Genomic DNA, 20,168 nt, shown 5'->3' on the forward strand with positions numbered 1-20,168 from the left:
GTACTGATGGTGCCCCGATCCCACAGTTGAATCAACTTTAGGAGATGGTCCTGGCGCTTGCTGGACTTTCTTGGGTGCCCTGAAGCCTTCTTCACAACAATTGAACCGCTCTCCTTGAAGTTCTTGATGATCCGATAAATGGTTGATTTAGGTGCAATCTTACTGGCAGCAATATCCTTGCCTGTGAAGCCCTTTTTGTGCAAGCAATGATGACGGCACGTGTTTCCTTGCAGGTAACCATGTTTGACAGAGGAAGAACAATGATTGCAAGCACTAACCTCCTTTTGAAACTTGAAGTCTGTTATTCGAACTCAATCAGCATGACAGAGTGATCTCCAGCCCTGTCCTCGTCGACACTCACACCTGTGTTAACGAGAGAATCACTGGCATGATGTCAGCTGGTCCTTTTGTGACAGGGCTCAAATGCAGTGGATTTTTGGAGTAAATGCAAATTGCCATCATACAAACTGAGGCAGCAGACTCTAAAAATTAATATTTGTGTCATTCTCAAAGTTTTTGGCCACGACTGTATTCACTACATGGCCAAAAGTATGTTGCTCGTCGAACATCTCATTCCAATACTATGTTTGTTGATATAGAGTTGTTCCCCCTTTGCTTCTATAACAGCCTCCACTCTTCTGGGAAGGCTTTCCACTAGATGTTGGAACATTGCTGTGGGGACTTGCTTCCATTCAGCCACGAGCATTAGTGAGGTTGGGCAATTAGGCCTGGTTAGCAGTCAGCTTTCCAATTCATCCCAAAGGTGTTCAATGGGGTTGAAACAAACAATTTCTGTATGACCCTCACTTTGTGCACGGGGGCTATGTCATTGTGAATCAAGAAAGGGTCTTCCCCAAACCGATGCCATAAAAGGCATTGAATTATCTAAAATGTCATTGTATGCTGTAGCGTTAAGGTTTCCCTTCACTGGAACTAAGGGGCTTAGCCCAAACATGAAAAGAAACAGCTCCAGACCAGGATTCCTCCTCCACCAAACTTTACAGTTGGCACTATGCATTCAGGCAGATAATGTTCTCCTGGCATCCGCCAAACCCAGATTCGTCCATCGGACTGCCGAAGCGTGATTCGTCACTCCAGAAAACGCGTTTCCACTGCTCCAGAGTAAAATGGCGGTGAGCTTTACACCACTCCAGCCGACGCTTGAGTGGAACAAGGTAGTGAGTGTTGCAACCGAGAACAGACTAACTTGTCTGTCTGCACACATACAGTTGAAGTCGGAAGTTTACATACACTTAGGTTGGAGTCATTAACTGGTTTTTCAACCACTCCACAAATTTCTTGTTAACAAACTATAGTTTTGGCAAATCGGTTAGGACATCTACTTGTGCATGACACAAGTCATTCTTCCAACAATTGTTTACAGACAGATTATTTCACTTACAATTCACTGCATCACAATTCCAGTGGCTCAGAAGTTTACATACACTAAGTTGACTGTGCCAGTAAACAGCTTGGAAAATTCCAGAAAATGATGTCATGGCTTTAGAAGCTTATGATAGGCTAATTGACATGATTTGAGTCAATTGGAGGTGTACCTGTGGATGTATTTCAAGGGCTACCTTTGAACTCAGTGCCTCTTTGCTTGACATCATGGGAAAATCAGAAGAAATTAGCCAAGTCCTCAGAAAAACAATTTTAGACCTCCACAAGTCTGGTTCATATTTGGGAGCAATTTCCAAACGCCTAAAGGTTCCACGTTCGTCTGTACAAACAATAATACTCAAGTATAAACGCCATGGGACCACACAGCCATCATACCGCTCAGGAAGGAGATGCTTTCTGTCTCCTAGAGATGGTGCGAAAAGTGCAAATCAATCCCAGAACAGCAAAGGACCTTGTGAAGATGCTGGAGTAAACAGGTAAAGTATCTATATCCACAGTAAAACGAGTCCAATATCGACATAATCTGAACGGCCGCTCAGCAAGAAAGAAGCCACTGCTCCAAAACCGCCATAGAAAAGCCAGACTATGGTTTGCAACTGCACTTAGGGACAAAGATTGTACTTTTTGGTGAAATGTCCTCTGGTCTGATGAAACAAAAATGGAACTGTTTGGCCATAATGACCATCATTATGGTTGGAGGAAAAAGGGGGGAGTCTTGCAAGCCAAAGAATACCATCCCAACCATGAAGCATGGGGGTGGCAGCATCATGTTGTGGGTGTGCTTTGCTCCAGGAGGGACTGGTGAGATTCACAAAATAGATGCCATCATGAGGAGGAAAATTATGTGGATATATTGAAGCAACATCTCAAGACATCAGTCAGGAAGTTAAAGCTTAGTTCCAAATGGGTCTTCCAAATGGAAAATGACCCCACGTATACTGCCAAAGTTGTGGCAAAATGGCTTATGGACAACGAAGTCAAGGTAAAGCCCTGATCTCAATCCTATAGAAAATGTGTGGGCAGAACTGAAAAGTGTGTGCGAGCAAGGAGGCCTACAAACCTGACTCAGTTACACCAGCTCTGTCAGGAGGAATGTGCCAAAATTCACTCAACTTATTGTGGGAAGCTTGTGGAAGGCTACCCAAAACGTTTTTCCCCAAGTTAAACAATTTTAAAGGCAATGCTACCAAATACTAATTGAGTGTATGTACACTTCTGACCCACTGGGAATGTGATTTAAATAAATAAATCATTCTCTCTATTATTATTCTGACATTTCACATTCTTAAAATAAAGTGGTGATCCTAACTGATCTAAGACAGGGAATCTTTACTCTGATTAAATGTCAGAAATTGTGAAAAAGTTTAAATGTACTTGGCTAAGGTGTATGTAAACTTCTGACTTCAATTGGTCTTGTCTCATCATCAAAACGCAGGTGTTACATAAGCTCTCTGAAGCGATTGTGTGGCATGGTCTCTCGGAAAAGGTCCACCCCATACCTATCAGACCAAAATTACTCCACATCCATGATCTTTCCACCGTATGCCCTGCGGACATACAAGAGTGCAATAAATTATTTGCGTTCATACCTTAACATGTCCCACATACTCGTTCCTTTTTCTGTGTGCATGTGCGACAGTACAATCTCTGATGCGCTGCAACATCTGCATGTCACTTAAACAAAGAACTGTTGAGAGCGCTGGCAATTTTGCTCTTTGCATGAGGTGTAGGGCCTGCTCTCTCTGAGAATATTCTGGGAAGGCCGCCTTCTTTTTGCACTGTCGTCACTCTTTTCTACCCAAACCGTGCCATCTCTCCCATATTCCCAACTCACCGTGGCAGTTGGGATCACTATCTGTTGGCTCTGTTCAGTTTTTTCTGCGGCGAAGCGCCGACATCAGTGGCGGAGGCTCAAAGTCAACATCAGCAACGTTGATTTCAAGCTTAATATCCAAACCTCCATCCGACTCTAATTTGCAGTGCTGTCTGTGCGTCCATTTGCTTTGTTTGGCTTGCCATTTGTGAATTACACGTATTTTATACTCAGTGTCTGATTTGACTCTGAGGGTATATTATATACAATTTCCAGCCTTTTATAATAAAAATATTAGACTGCCAACAATTCTTGATTACACTGTTCCAAATTCAATCATCCTCTTCACCCTCCTCATCATTCTTTTGCACCATGATCAGTTACTATCACCCATTTAGAATTCAATATTACGTTTATTATGTTACTAATTTTAGCTTAGTAGCCATGTGCTGAATGGATGGACAGCACAGACATTCTTGGTAAAAGTGAAATTTGGAAATAGAGCTGCACCTCTTGAATTTTGAGTTATTTGACAAAGGCAAGTAGAAACTAGAAACTGCAGAATATGTTCTTTCTGTTACTATATAAATCAAGATGTTTTACCTGCATTTGACACTGAAACAGGGTTTGATAAAGTGATGCTCCATTGCCCACATCTGTCAATTACAAGATGTGCCCATCTCCTTATGTACAATTTGACAACTAATATATTATTAGTGAAGATGGCACCGGAGGGGAAGGCTCTAACCAACCATTCTATTTTTTTTGCGTTGTGCGTAACTTAATGTTACACATAATGTTGCTGCTAACATCTCTTATGACCAAAAAGAGCTTCTGGACATCAGAACTGCGATTGCTCACCTCAAACTGGACAAATAGTTTTTTTTCAATGAGTCAGATATAATACAGACACCTGACCAGGTCCAGATCAACGTTATTCGCTAGAGAAGGAACAGTGATTTCGCGGAAAGAGATCAGGGTGCCTTGTAATCAGGAGACGAGGGGCTAATCTGCCCTTGCCTTCCGTCCTGCTAGCAAACGTTCAATCGCTGGAAAATAAATGGGCCGAACTGAAAGCACATTTATCCTACCAACGGGACATTAAAAACTGTATCTTATGTTTCACCGTGTCATGGCAGAACAACGACCTTAAGAACATACAGCTGGTGGGTTATACAATTTATCGGCAGGACAAGAGCAGCCTCTGGTAAGCCACAGGGCGGGGGCCTATGTATTATGTGAACAGCAGCTGGTGCACGATATCTAAGGAAAATTCAAGGTTTTGCTCACCTGAGGTAGAGTATCTCAGCTGTAGACCACATTATCTACCTAGAGAGTTTTCATCTGTATTTTTCGTAGCTGTCTGCATACCACCACAGACCGACGCTGGCACTAAAACCGCACTCAGTGGAGCTGTATTCCGCCATAAGCAAACAGGAAAAAGCTCATCCAGAGGCGGTGCTCCTAGTGGCCGGGGACTTGAATACAGGGAAACTTAAATCAGTTTAACCTAATTTCTATCAGCATATTAAATGTGCAACCAGAGGACCACCTTTACTCCACACACTGAGACGCATACAAAGCTCTCCCTCACCCTCCATTTGGCAAATCTGACCATAATTCTATCCTCCTGATGCCTGCTTACAAGCTAAAATGAAAGCAGGAAGCACCAGTGACTCGGTCTATAAAAAAAGTGGTCAGATGAAGCAGATGCTAAACTACAGGACTTTTGCTAGCACAGCCTGGAATATGTTCCGGGATTCTTCCGATGGCATTGAGGAGTACATCACATCAGTCACTGGCTTTATCAATAAGTGCATCGAGGACATCGTCCCCACTGTGACCGTACGCACATACCAGAAGCCATGGACATTCGCACTTAGCTAAAGGATAAAGCTGCCACTTTCAAGGAGCGGGACTCTAACCCGGAAGTTTAAGAAATCCCTCTATGCCCTCCAACAAACCATCCAACAGGCAAAGCATCAATACAGGACTAAGATTGAAACATACTACACCAGCTCCGACGCTCGTTTTACGTGGCAGGGCTTGCAAACTATTACAGACTACAAAGGGAAGCACAGCCGAGAGCTCCCAAGTGACACGAGCCTATCAGACGAGCTAAATAACTTCTATGCTCGCATCGAGGCAAGTAACACTGAAACATGCATGAGAGCATCAGCTGTTCCGGACGACTGTGTGATCACACTCTCTGCAGCCGATGTAAGACCTTTAAAAAGGTCAACATTCACAAGGCCGCAGGGCCAGACGGATTACCAGGACGTATACTCGTAGCATGCTCTGACCAACTCACAAGTGTCTTCACTGACATTTTTCAACCTCTCCATGACTGAGTCTGTAATACCAACATGTTCCAAGCAGACCACCATAATCCCTGTGCCCAAGAACACTAAGGTGACCTGCCTAAATGACTACCGACTGGTATCACTCACATCTGTAGCCATAGAATGCTTTGGATGGCTGGCTATGGCTCACATCAACACCATTATCCCATTATCCCAGAAACCCTAGTCCCATTCCAATTTCCATACCGCACCAACGGATCCACCGATAATGCAATCTCTATTGCACTCCACACTGCCCTTTCACACCCGGACAAAAGGAACACCTATGTGAGAATGCTATTCATTGACTACAGCTCAACATTCAACACCATAGTGCCCTCAAAGTTAATCTCTAAGCTAAGGACCCTGGGACTTCCTGATTGGCCGATCCCAGGTGGTAAGGGTAGGTAACAACACATCCCCCACGCTGATCCACAACACGGGGGCCCCTCAGGGTTGCGTGCTCAGTCCCTTCCTGTACTCCCTGTTCACTCATGACTGCACGGCCAGGCATGACTCCAACACCCTCATTAAGTTTGCTGATGACACAACAGTGGTAGGCCGGATCACCGACAGTGATGATACAGCCTATAGGGAGGAGGTCAGAGACCTGACCGTCTGGTGCAAGGACAACAACCTCTTCCTCAACGTGATCAAGACAAAGGAGATGACTGTGGACTACAGGAAAAGGAGGGCTAAGCACGCCCCCATTTCTCATCGACGGGGCTGTAGTGGAGCAGGTTGAGTGCTTCAAGTTTGTTGGTGTCCACATCACCAACAAACTAACATGGTCCAAACACACCAAGACAGTTGTGACGAGGGCACGAAAATACCTATTCCCCCTCAGGAGAATGAAAAGATTTGGCATGGGTCCTCAGATCCTCAAAAGGTTCTTCAGCTGCACCATTGAGAGCATCCTGGCCGGTTGCATCCCTGCCTGGTATGGCAACTGCTCGGCCTCCGACCGCAAGGCATTACAGAGGATAGTGCATAGGGCCCAGTACATCACCGGGGCCAAGCTTCTTGCCATCCAGGACCTCTATACCAGAGGGTGTCAGAGGAAGGCCCTAAAAATTGTCAGACTCCAGCCACCCTAGTCATAGACGTTCTCTCTGCTACTGCACGGCAAGCGATAACGGAGCGGCAAGTCCAAGTGGCTCCTAAATAGCTTCTACCTCTAAGACTTCTGAACAGCTAATCAAATGGCTACCCAGACTATTTACATTGCCCCCCCCTCTGTTATTATCTATGCATAGTCACTTTAATAACTCTACCTACATGTACATATTACACCAATGCCCCCGCAAATTGACTCTGTACTGGTGCCGCTTGTAAATAGCCCCGCTATTGTTCTCATTTGTTTCTTCTCTCTATTTTCTTAAAACTGCATTGTTGTTTAAGGGCTTGTAAGTAAGCATTTCACTGTAAGATCTACACCTGTTTGTATTCTGTGCATGTGACAAATACATTTTGATTTTGATTTGACACATCAGAACATTGTCAATTAATTCTTGGCTATAGTTTATAGACGGTATAGTTTAGGCTGTGCATCCTGACTGACATGTTTGTTTCCCACTCATCAGCTTGTATAGAGTCAAAAATATGTTTTGCATTATTCTAAAGGCCTACTGCAACACACAGCATGTTTTTGTTTCCCTTACAATAAATTTGATTAGTAATAGTTATAGTAAATAAAACAGTCCCATAACAAATTATTTTTATAAAGTAAAAGTGAATGATATAAACCCGCAAGGCCACCTGGTCAAATTATTTGCTGCTGATAAATTGGCATAACACAATCTTTTTAAAATGAAATGAAATCATTAAATCATTCATTTAGGCCAAATTGAATTATTATTATTAATAATAATAATATTATTATATATTTTTACCTTAATTTAACTAGGGAAGTCAGTTAAGAACAAATTCTTAATTACAAATTCTAATTCTTATAATATTATTTTTTTAATTAACGGCCATTCATTCAGTGAGGAGAGAGAGAGAGAAGCATTAGCGTCTGTCTGGGTACCAATGTCCTACTGTGCGTTGTTTTGGCGAGTTAAGTTTGGTAAAAGTATGAGGGAAAAAACGGTAAAAAGGCTCTACTTTTCTGTTTTGTGATTTTCATATTTCTGAGAAATGAGCAATGTAAAATAAAAACATTTAGGAAAAGTCAGGGAAGGTTCTTGTGTTAAATGTGTTGAACTCACATCGGCTATGGAGAGCAAGATCATAGTCGTCCGGAAAAGCTGGTGCTCTCATGCATGGTTTAGTGTTGCTTGCTTCAGAAGCAGCACTCACCAGGCAGGCTCTTGTTGCTGGGCAGCTCTGGGCTGGGTTTCCCTTTGTAATCCATGATAGTTTGCAAGCCCTGCCACATTCGTCATAGCAAGCATAGTAGGATTCGATCTTAGTCCTGTATTGACGGTTTGCCTGTGTAATGGCTAGGGGGTCGTAGCGTGATTTCTTATAAGCGTCCAAATTAGTTTCCCACTCCTTAAATGTGGATGTTACCTGTAATCCATGGCTTCTGGTTGGGGTATGTACGGTGCCTTCAGAGAGTATTCACACCCCTTGACTTTTTCCACATTTTGTTGTTACAGCCTGAATTGAAAATGTATTATTTTTTAGATTTTGTGTCACTGGCCTGCACACAATAATCCCATAATGTCGAAGTGGAATTATGTTTTTAGAAATTCAACCCCGGGCCTCCGGAGTGTCGCAGCGGTCTAAGGCATTGCACCGCAGTGCTAGAGATTCGGGTTCAATCCTGGGATGTGTCGCAGCAGACCGAGAGACACATGAGAGAGTGCATAATTGGCCCCACGTTGTTCGGGTTAGGGGAGGGTTTGGCCGGCTGGGATGCCCTTATCCCATTCCATTGCGCTCTAGCAACTCCTTGTGGCGGCCGGGCGCATGCACGCTGACTTCAGGTCGCCAGCTGTACAGTGTTTCCTCCGACACAAAGGTGCGGCTGGCTTCCGGGTTAAGCGAGCAGTGTGTCAAGAAGCAATGCGGATTGGCGGGTTGTGTTTCGAAGGACGCATGGCTCTCGACTTTCACCTCTCCCGTATGGGTCCGTATGGAAGATGCAGCGATGGGACAAGACTGTAACTAAAAATGTGCTTAACAAGTCAAATAATAAGTTGCATGGGCTCACTCTACTGTATGTGCAAAAATAGCATTTAACATGATTTTTGAATGACTACCTCATCTCTATACCCCACACATACAATTTAATCCAAGGTCCCTCAGTCGAGCAGTGAATTACAAACACAGATTCAACCACAAAGACCAGGTAGGTTTTCCAATGCCTTGCAAAATGCAAATAAAGAAAGCTGACATTTTAATATCCCTTTGAGCATGGTGAAGTTATTAATGACACTTTGGATGGTGTATCAATACACCCAGTCACTACAAAGGTACAGGCTAACTCAGTTGCTGGAGAGGAAGGGAACAGCTCAGGGATTTCATCGTGAGGCCAATGGTGACTTTTAAACCATTAGAGTTTCATGGCTGTGATAGGAGAAAACTGAGAATGGATCAACAACATTGTAGTTGCTCCACAATACTAAACTAAATCACAGCGTGAACAGGAAGCCTGTACAGAATAAAAATATTCCAAAACATGCATCCTGTTGAGCAATAAAGCACTATAGTAAAACAGGCAAAATCCTTGCGGAAAACCTGTATCAGTCTGCTGTCCAAAAGATACGGGGAGACAATTTCACCTTTCAGCAGGACAATAACCTAAAACACAAAGCCAAATATATTCTGGAATTGCTTACCAAGACGACATTGAATTTTCCTCAGTTGTCTATTTGCCATTTTGACATAAATCGGCATGGAAATCTAGGGCAAGACTTGAAAATAGATGTCTAGCAATGATCAGCAAACTTGACAGAACTTGAAGAATGGTAAAAAGATTAACGTGCAAAAAGAATTCCAGGATTTCAGGTGTAGAAATTTCTTAAAGACTCACAGCTGTAAACGCTGCCAAATATAAACTTATATAAATGAGATATTTCTGTATAAAATTTTCAATACATTAGCAAAGATTTCCAAAAACATGTTTTCACTTTGTCATTATGGGGTATTTTTTTAATCCATTTGGAGTTCTGTCTGTAACAAAACAAAATGTGGAATAAGTCAAGGTGAATGAATACTTTCTCAATGCATTGTACGCACGGTCACTGTAAAACGACATCCCTACAGGTTTAATTTTATTAGGGATCATTTCTCCCTCAGGCTTTATAATTGTCCGATTTGCCTGTGGAGGTGGCCATGTCACTTGACTTTAATGATAAACTGATTGGTGGACTGCACTTGAGGACGTTCTTAAGCCCACCAACTATCACAAATTCCTACTAACTTTCAAAGCGCCGTCTCTGACGATGTCGTCAACACTTCCTTTCACACAGAGGCTATCATATTTCTAGCTACTCTGAATCTCATGCAGAGATAAAGTAACATCAGAGACCAAGTACCACTCCCCAATGTTTTACCTCATTAGATATTAATGCTTGTTGGAGATAAGGGACCTGGGAGGCAGTTGGCCCCCTGCTGAGCACTCAGCTTAAGCCACCTCTGCTTTCTCACTCTGACCCCATCACTCATCAGGGTGTCATGTTCACAGTGTTTGTATGTGTCCCATGAACAGAGGGTTATGTTTACAGTCGATGAGTTAGAGAGGGGGAGAGGAAGAAAGTGTAGATGTTGCACTGTCTCCGCAACCCACGCTACCAAATTTGATAGTAGGACTAATACAGCATCGATGTGTTCTTCGTCAAGTAGGACCAACCTTGATTACAACTTCCAGTAAATATGACCATATATTGACACTAATTGTTATGCAATGGTATTGATTCTGAGGGTGTGCTTTTTTCTCTCAGGCAGTTTCCTGAAATAGACTCCTTGGGTGTGTGTGGTTTCCCATGGACGGGGACGTGCGAGACCATGTAACCCGCTGACCTTTCCGCACCATCCCACAGCAACATAATGGACTCTTAGCCGGGGCTGCGCCTCGCCCGGACCGGGGCCTGCCGCCATCCAGTCTGTGAGTGACCTCTGACCTTCCTACCCATCCGTACACCCTACTGTCCCTGAGGGTAGGCTCGTCCCCAGAGAGAGAGAGGGGGTCTACGGATAGACGGAGGGACAACTTCTACTTTCGGCCTTCAGCCTACCATCACCTAGGAGGTAAGACATTGGATGTGTGTATACATTATGAGTGCTTGGTGCAAATCTTTGTTAGTTAGGATGTGTGTGTGTTGCAAGAAAGTTGTTCTTCTGTCAAATGTAGTCTGAATCTAGAGTCTGGGCTAAGTTTTCTTGGTCTGCAAATTCAGATAAAGGAACGATGCAAAGATGACCATTGAGATTCACCCTTGCTGTCAAAGCCGTGTTCATTCTGTTTCCAGTCCAAATTCTTATGTCCAAAGCATCTCAGCAATGCAGACAGGAAATGAAATCAGTCTGACTTGCTTTGCTTGATGGAAGGAATGTGCAAGTGAGATCCTGTTTTCAATGGAGGGTATTTATTCACTTTAATAGGGTTAGCCAAGGAGGATGTCATTCGGGGTCACAGGTTGTCCAGTGTTCTCTGACTGAGACTGCTGGTGCAATTTTTTTTTATACATGGTGGTGTTTTAGCTTTTGTGGCTTTGTTGCACTAAGACCAAAACATAGTTGCACACACACATTGCACTTTGTACTGTGTGTACACAACCACCCAACCACATACTCCTACACACGCAAACAGACAAAGCGATGTTGATTGGTTGGCCATTTCCTGCGAAAACAGGTGTGTTGCCCACGCAAAAGCGAAGCATATCTGAGAGCAGCGGGTTTTGTTCTCTCTTTGGCAGAAATGTCTGCATGACAGTGGTGTTTCCAGAGCCAGCTCAGCTGATGAGGTAAGAGTCAGTCCTTCAAGCTCTGCTTGGCTACACAAGAGCTCCTCTGTTCCTTGCTCCCACTCAGATGAGATACAGGCCAGCCATGCACCCAAACAGGTGTCTGCTGCTCACTGTTGCTATTTAAAGAGGACTTCCTGAGAGGTGTGTACAGGAAATTTGTGAATGCTCCCTACTTAGCAGCTATGATCTTCTTTTCTCTGATAGACCAACAGTCTTTGGGTAAATGGGGGGAGGAGTGTGAGGCCGGCCATGAATAGCAGCGAGTGTGCTTCTTGTGAAGTGTCTCTCAATGTTGAGAGGGCCTGGGGGGCCCAGACTGACGGCAGAGAAGTAAGAGGAAGGAACCCTTGTGGGTGGTGGCAGGGGGAGTGTTATTTTAATCTGGGTGCCACGTTCCCCCCCCAACCAACCAACCCTCTCGCTCTCTGTCCCTCACACTATTTTCTCTCTTAAATTCTCTACTTTTCTGTTCCTTCTTGCTCTCTTTCTGCACACACCTCTCCCTTCATCCTTCCCCATTTGAGCTCATATTCAGTGTTTTTGTTCACACTCTCACTGTAATAATATATGCCATTTTAGCAGATGCTTTTATCCAAAGTGATTTAGTCATGCATGCATACATTTTTACATATGGGTGGTCCTGGGAATGGAACCCACTATCATGCTGTTGCAACTGCCATGCTCTACCAACTGTCTCCTCTCTCTCCCACATAAGCACACACAGTTCTCGCCTTACCACAGTCAAGGACATGCGGTGTGCCTATCCCGGATATATGTCAGGTGTGTCAGTAACGTGTCCGAAAGTGTGTTCATGTGGCCCTTTTAACGGGGCAGGCCGTTTGCGTTCTCCAGTTATAGGTTGGTGGTGCTGTCTCATTTTCAATGTTCCTCCTCCCCTATGGACTGTGTGTGTTTGTGGTACATTGGTTACATTGGTTACCAAAATTGTTTTTGTTGGTATGAAATACTGTTAAGAATAATAGCCCACTTGTTTTTCAGTACAGTGTGTGGGGCCCAGTGGTGTGGTGTTCTTAAAGAGATAAATTACCCCAACACATATACAGATGTTTTCATGTATCCTACTCTACTCTGCCCACACACAGGCAGCTCAATTCTGATATTTTTCCACTAATTGGTCTTTTCACCAGTCAGATCAGATCTTTTGCCAATAACCGGGCAAACGCACACCATGTGTTGTCTGCTATAGTATGCTTTAGGAAAAATCTGCAGGCTTCAATACAGTTCTTGTCAGTTGGACAGTGACGTGTTCCCCAGGACCTCCTGGGAGGGCTGAACTGTTCTAAGCTCGTTGTCACACGTTGGCATGCAGTCAGACAAGCTATCCGAAGGCTGTAACACCACTAGTTACTAACCTTGCCCATATACTCGTGATTCACGGCAACCGGAACCATATCAAGGACGTGCTGGAGATGGAGCGTCTGATAAGCGTACGTACGACTCACTCACTTAGATTGTCTGTCTTAATAGTAACACAGACAGCCCTGTAGTAGGTGGGAGACTGCATTCATCTCAATCTCGTGTAATCTATTTTTTTTCTCTCCTCTCTAAGATGCCCCTTATTTCTAGACTCTCTCTCTCTCCATGTGTTGCCACCTCTAGAGTCTCTTCATCTTTCCATCTCACAATCTCCATGTCTTGGGTACATTTCTTGCTTCGGCACACCTCTCTTAAAGTTTCTATTTTCTTTCTTCTCTTCCCCCCCTCTCTCTCTCTGGTTCATCAGGCTGTTATGTGCTGCTTCTCTTATCTTTTCCTTTTTATTTAACTCGGGAAAACACCGGAAGAGCAGGTAACACATTGACCAGATTGGCAGTGTAGTCTAGCCCACTCACTGCAGGTGTGATTCAATGCGATCTCTGAAAGAGCACATCAGCAACACCCACACATACATACGACACACTTGCATGATTACTCCTACGCGTGTCCACAACCAACCTATCATGAAAAACAGTGTGCCACTGTGCCTGTTCTTAGTTCATCATCCCATATGAGCACTGTGCACATCAGGAGTATGTCAGTGGACAACAGAGTTGAGAGATGGAAACAGACAGTCAAATGATGCCTTGATTCTCTATAAATAGAACAAATGCCTCAGGCAAGTTCTACAGACAGAGAACTATTAACGTGCAAAGAACTTCAACATGCCAACGAGGCACTCGGGTAAATGTTTGCACCTTTCTGGTGTTGGTTCTTGATAGTCCAAAATGGCTTCCTTTGATCGTCTCCCATCCTTCATCCAACTCAGCAGCACAGATCTGAAATAGATCAACAAGTAAAATAAGGCTAGATAGTGAATTGGGAGAGTATTCAGACCCTTTGCCTTTTCTACATTTTGATACGTTACAGCCTTATTCTAAAATGGATTATCAATCTACACACTGCCCCATAATGACAAAGCAGCCTCGATTCTTCTTGGGTATGACGCTACAAGCTTGGCACATCTTTAGGGCTCCCGGGTGGCGCAGCGGTCTAAGTCACTGCATCTCAGTGCAAGAGGTGTCACTGCAGTCCCTGGTTAAAATCCAGGATGCATCACAACCAGCCTTGATTGGGAGTCCCATAGGGCGGCGCACAACTGGCTCAGTGTTGTCCGGGTTTGGCCGGTGTAGGCAGTCATTGTAAATAAGAATTTATTCTTAACTGACTTACTTAGTTAAATAAAGGTTAAATAAAATAAATACATGTCAGTGAGGACTGTTCTCTACACAATATCTATATATCTGAAAACTCCATAACGTTGTACTCTACTGTACTCCCTGTTTCAAATCACGTTCTTATTAGAAGATTAATCTATTGTTAATCTAGAGCATTATATTACTTACTTTACTTACCTCTCCCAGGTCATAGAGTGCATGAGTCTGAGAAAATACTGCCCTAATCCACCACGTCCACCTGCCTACATGTCTAAAAGCAAAAAGCTTTTAACCCTCTAGAATTATTGTTATTCAATTTTGAAAGTAGACTAATCCCAGAAAGACAAGTCACAAGTGACGGTGCATCCTACTGAATTCAACGGAAGTGGCTGCCCATATTGAGGTTAACGTAGGTTATTTGTTGTTGATGTGATGGTATGATAAGGGGTGGGACTGAGGAGGTGAGCTGGAGGGACAGTGGTGGCAGCAGAATAAGCCAAACAAATGTGTCAGGCTGAAGGTCAAGCTGTGTGTGATGCTGTGTGTGCCCGTGCAGCAGTTTTTAGCTGCTAGAGAAACTGAATCCATGATATGCCATCAAACCCCAGCAGCTTTGGGACATTTGCTCGGGTAATCATGCAAATCTCTGGGGGATTTTTTGGCCCCTATCTTTGTCATTTTCATGTTATAGCCTATGGAACAAAACAAGTTCCAACTCAGTCAAAGCTATTGTTCTTTTAATTCCTTCAGCGTAGTGAGATGAAATGCATGTTTAGGTTCCACCTCCAAGGAATGACAAAGGCTACTTAACCATATTAATGGGTGTGGGTATTTCCACGTGGAGTTGATGAACATCAACAAATAGTGCACTGACCGCTCTGTGTAGCTAACCTTATTTAGCTAGCTTTATGTTATCTACAGTGCCTTGCGAAAGTATTCGGCCCCCTTGAACTTTGCGACCTTTTGCCACATTTCAGGCTTCAAACATAAAGATATAAAACTGTATTTTTTTGTGAAGAATCAACAACAAGTGGGACACAATCATGAAGTGGAACGACATTTATTGGATATTTCAAACTTTTTTAACAAATCAAAAACTTGGGCGTGCAAAATTATTCAGCCCCTTAACTTTCAGTGCAGCAAACTCTCTCCAGAAGTTCAGTGAGGATCTCTGAATGATCCAATGTTGACCTAAATGACTAATGATGATAAATACAATCCACCTGTGTGTAATCAAGTCTCCGTATAAATGCACCTGCACTGTGATAGTCTCAGAGGTCCGTTAAAAGCGCAGAGAGCATCATGAAGAACAAGGAACACACCAGGCAGGTCCGAGATACTGTTGTGAAGAAGTTTAAAGCCGGATTTGGATACAAAAATATTTCCTAAGCTTTAAACATCCCAAGGAGCACTGTGCAAGCGATAATATTGAAATGAAAGGAGTATCAGACCACTGCAAATCTACCAAGACTTGGCCGTCCCTCTAAACTTTCAGCTCATACAAGGAGAAGACTGATCAGAGATGCAGCCAAGAGGCCCATGATCACTCTGGATGAACTGCAGAGATCTACAGCTGAGGTGGGAGACTCTGTCCATAGGACAACAATCAGTCGTATATTGCACAAATCTGGCCTTTATGGAAGAGTGGCAAGAAGAAAAGCCATTTCTTAAAGATATCCATAAAAAGTGTTGTTTAAAGTTTGCCACAAGCCACCTGGGAGACACACCAAACATGTGGAAGAAGGTGCTCTGGTCAGATGAAACCAAAATGGAACTTTTTGGCAACAATGCAAAACGTTATGTTTGGCGTAAAAGCAACACAGCTGAACACACCATCCCCACTGTCAAACATGGTGGTGGCAGCATCATGGTTTGGGCCTGCTTTTCTTCAGCAGGGACAGGGAAGATGGTTAAAATTGATGGGAAGATGGATGGAGCCAAATACAGGACCATTCTGGAAGAAAACCTGATGGTCTGCAAAAGACCTGAGACTGGGACAGAGATTTGTCTTCCAACAAGACAATGATCCAAAACATAAAGCAAAATCTACAATGGAATGGTTAAAAAATAAACATATCCAGGTGTTAGAATGGCCAAGTCAAAGTCCAGACCTGAATCCAATCGAGAATCTGTGGAAAGAACTGAAAACTGCTGTTCACAAATGCTCTCCATCCAACCTCACTGAGCTCGAGCTGTTTTGCAAGGAGGAATGGGAAAAATGTCAGTCTCTCGATGTGCAAAACTGATAGAGACATACCCCAAGCGACTTACAGCTGTAATCGCAGCAAAAGGTGGCGCTACAAAGTATTAACTTAAGGGGGCTGAATAATTTTGCACGCCCAATTTTTCAGTTTTTGATTTGTTAAAAAAGTTTGAAATATCCAATAAATGTCGTTCCACTTCATGATTGTGTCCCACTTGTTGTTGATTCTTCACAAAAAAATACAGTTTTATATCTTTATGTTTGAAGCCTGAAATGTGGCAAAAGGTTGCAAAGTTCAAGGGGGCCGAATACTTTCGCAAGGCACTGTATTGTTGCTGGATTTTTTAAAAACTATACCATATTCAAAAGATTAGCCAGCTGACTCTATTGCTGGTACTAGAACTAGATTTGTTATAAGCATTGATTTAGGGAAAACGTCACCACAGATGGAAAACGTCACCACAAAATCTTTGACTTCACCATCTATTGTTATCTCAAGTTTGGGCATTTTCCATAACTTGCGGCTGCGAATCTGCCATTAAATAGTTAGGAAGAATAAGAGTAAGCTCTGGTAATATTGATACGTATTGAAAGTTGGCTGAAATGCGTTTTTCTCCATTGTAATGGACAAGGTGCAATGTTTGGTTGGCTGCTGGCAGTCTTTGGCTGTCGTACAGCAAAGCCAAGTCAAGTTCGAGCTCATGGTTCTCGCAGGATAAGTTAAATTATAGGCTACAATGACTTTGCTCATGATCATGCATGCCGCAAATGACATGTAACTAAGTTTCTTGAATTTTCTTTTGCAGGTTCCTTTTCATTATATGGAAAGAAACTCATGGTTTCTAGCTAACGTTGTTACACCAATCAAAGCAGTGGAGCCTGTAGTGAAGCAAAACTTTAGTGGTCAAAACCATTCATCTTGTGGTGACGATGGAGCAGGTTTGCAAAATGCTATCATATCACACAATTATACCATTTTATAAAATGGTCATTATATACACTGAGAGTACAAAACATTAAGAACACCTTCCTAATATTGAGTTGCGCCCCCCTCTTTTGCCCTAAACACCGTTGATTCGTCAGGGCATGGACTCTACAAGGTATCAAGCATTCCACAGGGATGTTGCCCCATGTTGACTCCAATGCTTCCCACAGTTGTGTCAAATTGCCTGGATGTCCTTTGGGTGGTGGACCATTCTTAATACACACGTGAAACTGTTGAGTGTGAAAAACCCAGGAGTGTTGCAGTTCTTGACAGAAACTGGTACGCCTTGCACTTACTACCATACCCCTTTCAAAGGCACTTCAATATTTTATCTTTCTCATTCACCCTCTGAGTGGCACACATGTACAATCCATGTCTCAAAGCTAAAAAGTCCTTCTTTAACCTGTCTCCTCCCCTTCATCTACACTGATTTGAAGTGTTTTTATAAAGTGACATCAATAAGGGATCATAGCTTTCACCTGGATTCATCTAGTTAGTCTGTCATGGAAACAGCAGGTGTCCTTAATGTTTTGTACACTCAGTGCATATATTTTTAATACAGACCAGCTCAAAATAAGTGAAAATTGACAAATTACCCGCTGAAAAATAACAATGTACACTATCATTCAAAAGTTTGAGGTCACTTAGAAATGTCCGTCTTTTTTGAAAGAAAAGCTATTTTTTTGTCTATTAAAATAACATCAAATTGATCAGAAATACAGTATAGACATTGTTAATGTTGTAAATGACTATTGTAGCTGGAAACGGCAGATTGTTTAATGGAATATCTCATAGGCGTACAGAGGCCCATTGTTAGCAACCATCACTCCTGTGTTCCAATGGCATGTTGTGTTAGCTAATCCAAGTTTATAATTTTAAAAGGCTAATTGATCATTAGAAAACCCTTTTGCAATTATGTTAGCACAGCTGAAAACTGTTGTCCTGATTAAAGAAGCAATAAAACTGGCATTTAGACTAGTTGAGTATCCGGAGCATCAGCATTTGTGGGTTCGATTACAGGCTCAAAATGGCCAGAAACAAAAACCTTTCTTCTGAAACGTGTCAGTCTGAGAAATTAAGGCTATTCCATGCGAGAAATTGCCAAGAAATGGGACATTTTGTACAATGCTGTGTGCTACTCCCTTCACAGAACACTCTCCCTAACCAGAATAGAAAGAGGTGCACCGGGGCCTCCCACTCAACTAAGCGAAAGGGGAGAAGGGCCCGTGACCAAGAACCCAATGGTCACTCTGACAGAGCTCCAGAGTTCGTCTGTGGAGATGGTGAAACCTTGGTCTCTGGTCTAATGAAACCAAGATTGAACTTTTTGTCCTGAATGCCAAGAGTCACATCTGGAGGAAACCTGACACCATCCCTAGGGAATGCACGGTGGTGGCAGCATTATGCTGTGGGAGTGGCTTCGGAACAAGTCTCTGAATGTCTTTGAGTGACCCAGCCAGAGCCTGGACTTGAACCTGATCGAACATCTCTGGAGAGACCTGACGATAGGTGTGCAGTGACGCTCCCCCATCCAACCTGACAGAGCTTGAGAGAATCTGCAGAGAGGATTGGGAGAAACTCTCCAAATACAGGTTTGCCAAGCTTGTAGCGTAATACCCATGTACTCGAGGCTGTAATCGCTGCCAAAGGTGTTTTAACAAAGTACTGAGTAAAGGGTCTGTATACTTGTGTAAATGTTTAAAAAAAAAAAAATTTAAAGTACATTTGCAACTATTTCTATACCTGTTTTTGCTTTGTCATTATGGGGTATTGTGTGTAGTTTGATGAGGAAAACAAGCAATTGAAGAATAAGGCTGCTACATAACAAAATGTGAAAAATGTCAAGTGGTCTGAACTTTCAGCATGCACTGTATATCATATTTTCACTAAAACAATTACTTATTTACTTAAATATGGGAAGTTCTGGACATTGTCTTTCAGCTCTAAAAAGTGGATTTATACTGGTGAGGCCGTTAAAAGAAACTATCAGCTATCAGCCCTCTAATTCGTTTCATACGAACAGGCCTAGTAGCCTATTAGCGTTTTAGTTATTTTTGATTATGTTTTTTTATGGGATGTCAATGATAGACTGGAGAACTGAGGCAATGATTATTTGGAAGCACCAGTTTTTTGGGGTTGGTGTTATGACCTGACTTTGAACCTTTCTCTTCCTCCTCACTAAGCTCCTTGCTCTGTGCAGGGATAGGCCACATAGCTGGCTGGCAGCTTGTAGCTCCTGGTTTTGTAAGAAGAATGCCCCTCTCCCCACAGGTGTTATTACTACCTATGAGGGTTTAGAGCTTGAGGTAGTTGCCTCATACAAGTACCTGGGAGTATGGCTAGACGGTACACTGTCCTTCTCTCAGCACATATTAAAGCTGCAGGCTAATGATAAATCTATACTTGGTTTCCTCTATCGTAATCGCTCCTCTATCACCCCAGCTGCCAAACTAACCCTGATTCAGATGACCATCCTGCCCATGCTAGACTACTTAGACGTAATATATAGATCAGCAGGTAAGGGTGCTCTCGAGCGGCTAGATGTTCTTTACCATTCAGCCTTCTGATTTGCCACCAATGCTCCTTATAGGACACATCACTGCACTTTGTAAACTGGTCATCTCTGTGTACCCATCGCAAGACCCACTGGTTGATGCTTATTTATAAAATCCTCTTAGGCCTCACAACCCCTTATTCTGAGATACCTACTGCAGCCCTCATCCTCCACATACAACACCCGTTCTGCCAGTCACATTCTGTTAAAGGTCCCCAAAGCGCACACATCCCCAGGTCGCTCTTCTTTTCAGTTCGCTGCAGCTAGTGACTGGAACGAGCTGCAAAAAACGCTC

General features: G+C 43.1%; 1 protein-coding gene across 3 annotated transcripts in view; it reads left to right on the forward strand.

The window, feature by feature from the left end:
• tnk2b (tyrosine kinase, non-receptor, 2b) overlaps nucleotides 1-20,168 on the forward strand; it is a 173,447-nt gene that overhangs the window by 35,259 nt on the left and 118,020 nt on the right. For 2 of the 3 annotated variants that reach the window (XM_021612735.3, XM_090181793.1), the window contains exon 1: nucleotides 11,350-11,474. The gene's annotated coding sequence lies outside the window, so the exon portion shown is untranslated. Of the gene's footprint in view, nucleotides 1-10,451; nucleotides 10,759-11,349; nucleotides 11,475-20,168 lie in introns of those variants that run through there. The other variant, XM_090181791.1, reaches the window with a different exon arrangement.

This window comes from Oncorhynchus mykiss, chromosome 8, assembly GCF_057628025.1.
Source record: "Oncorhynchus mykiss isolate SJ-2025 chromosome 8, ASM5762802v1, whole genome shotgun sequence".
In the NCBI taxonomy this organism is placed as follows: domain Eukaryota; kingdom Metazoa; phylum Chordata; class Actinopteri; order Salmoniformes; family Salmonidae; genus Oncorhynchus; species Oncorhynchus mykiss.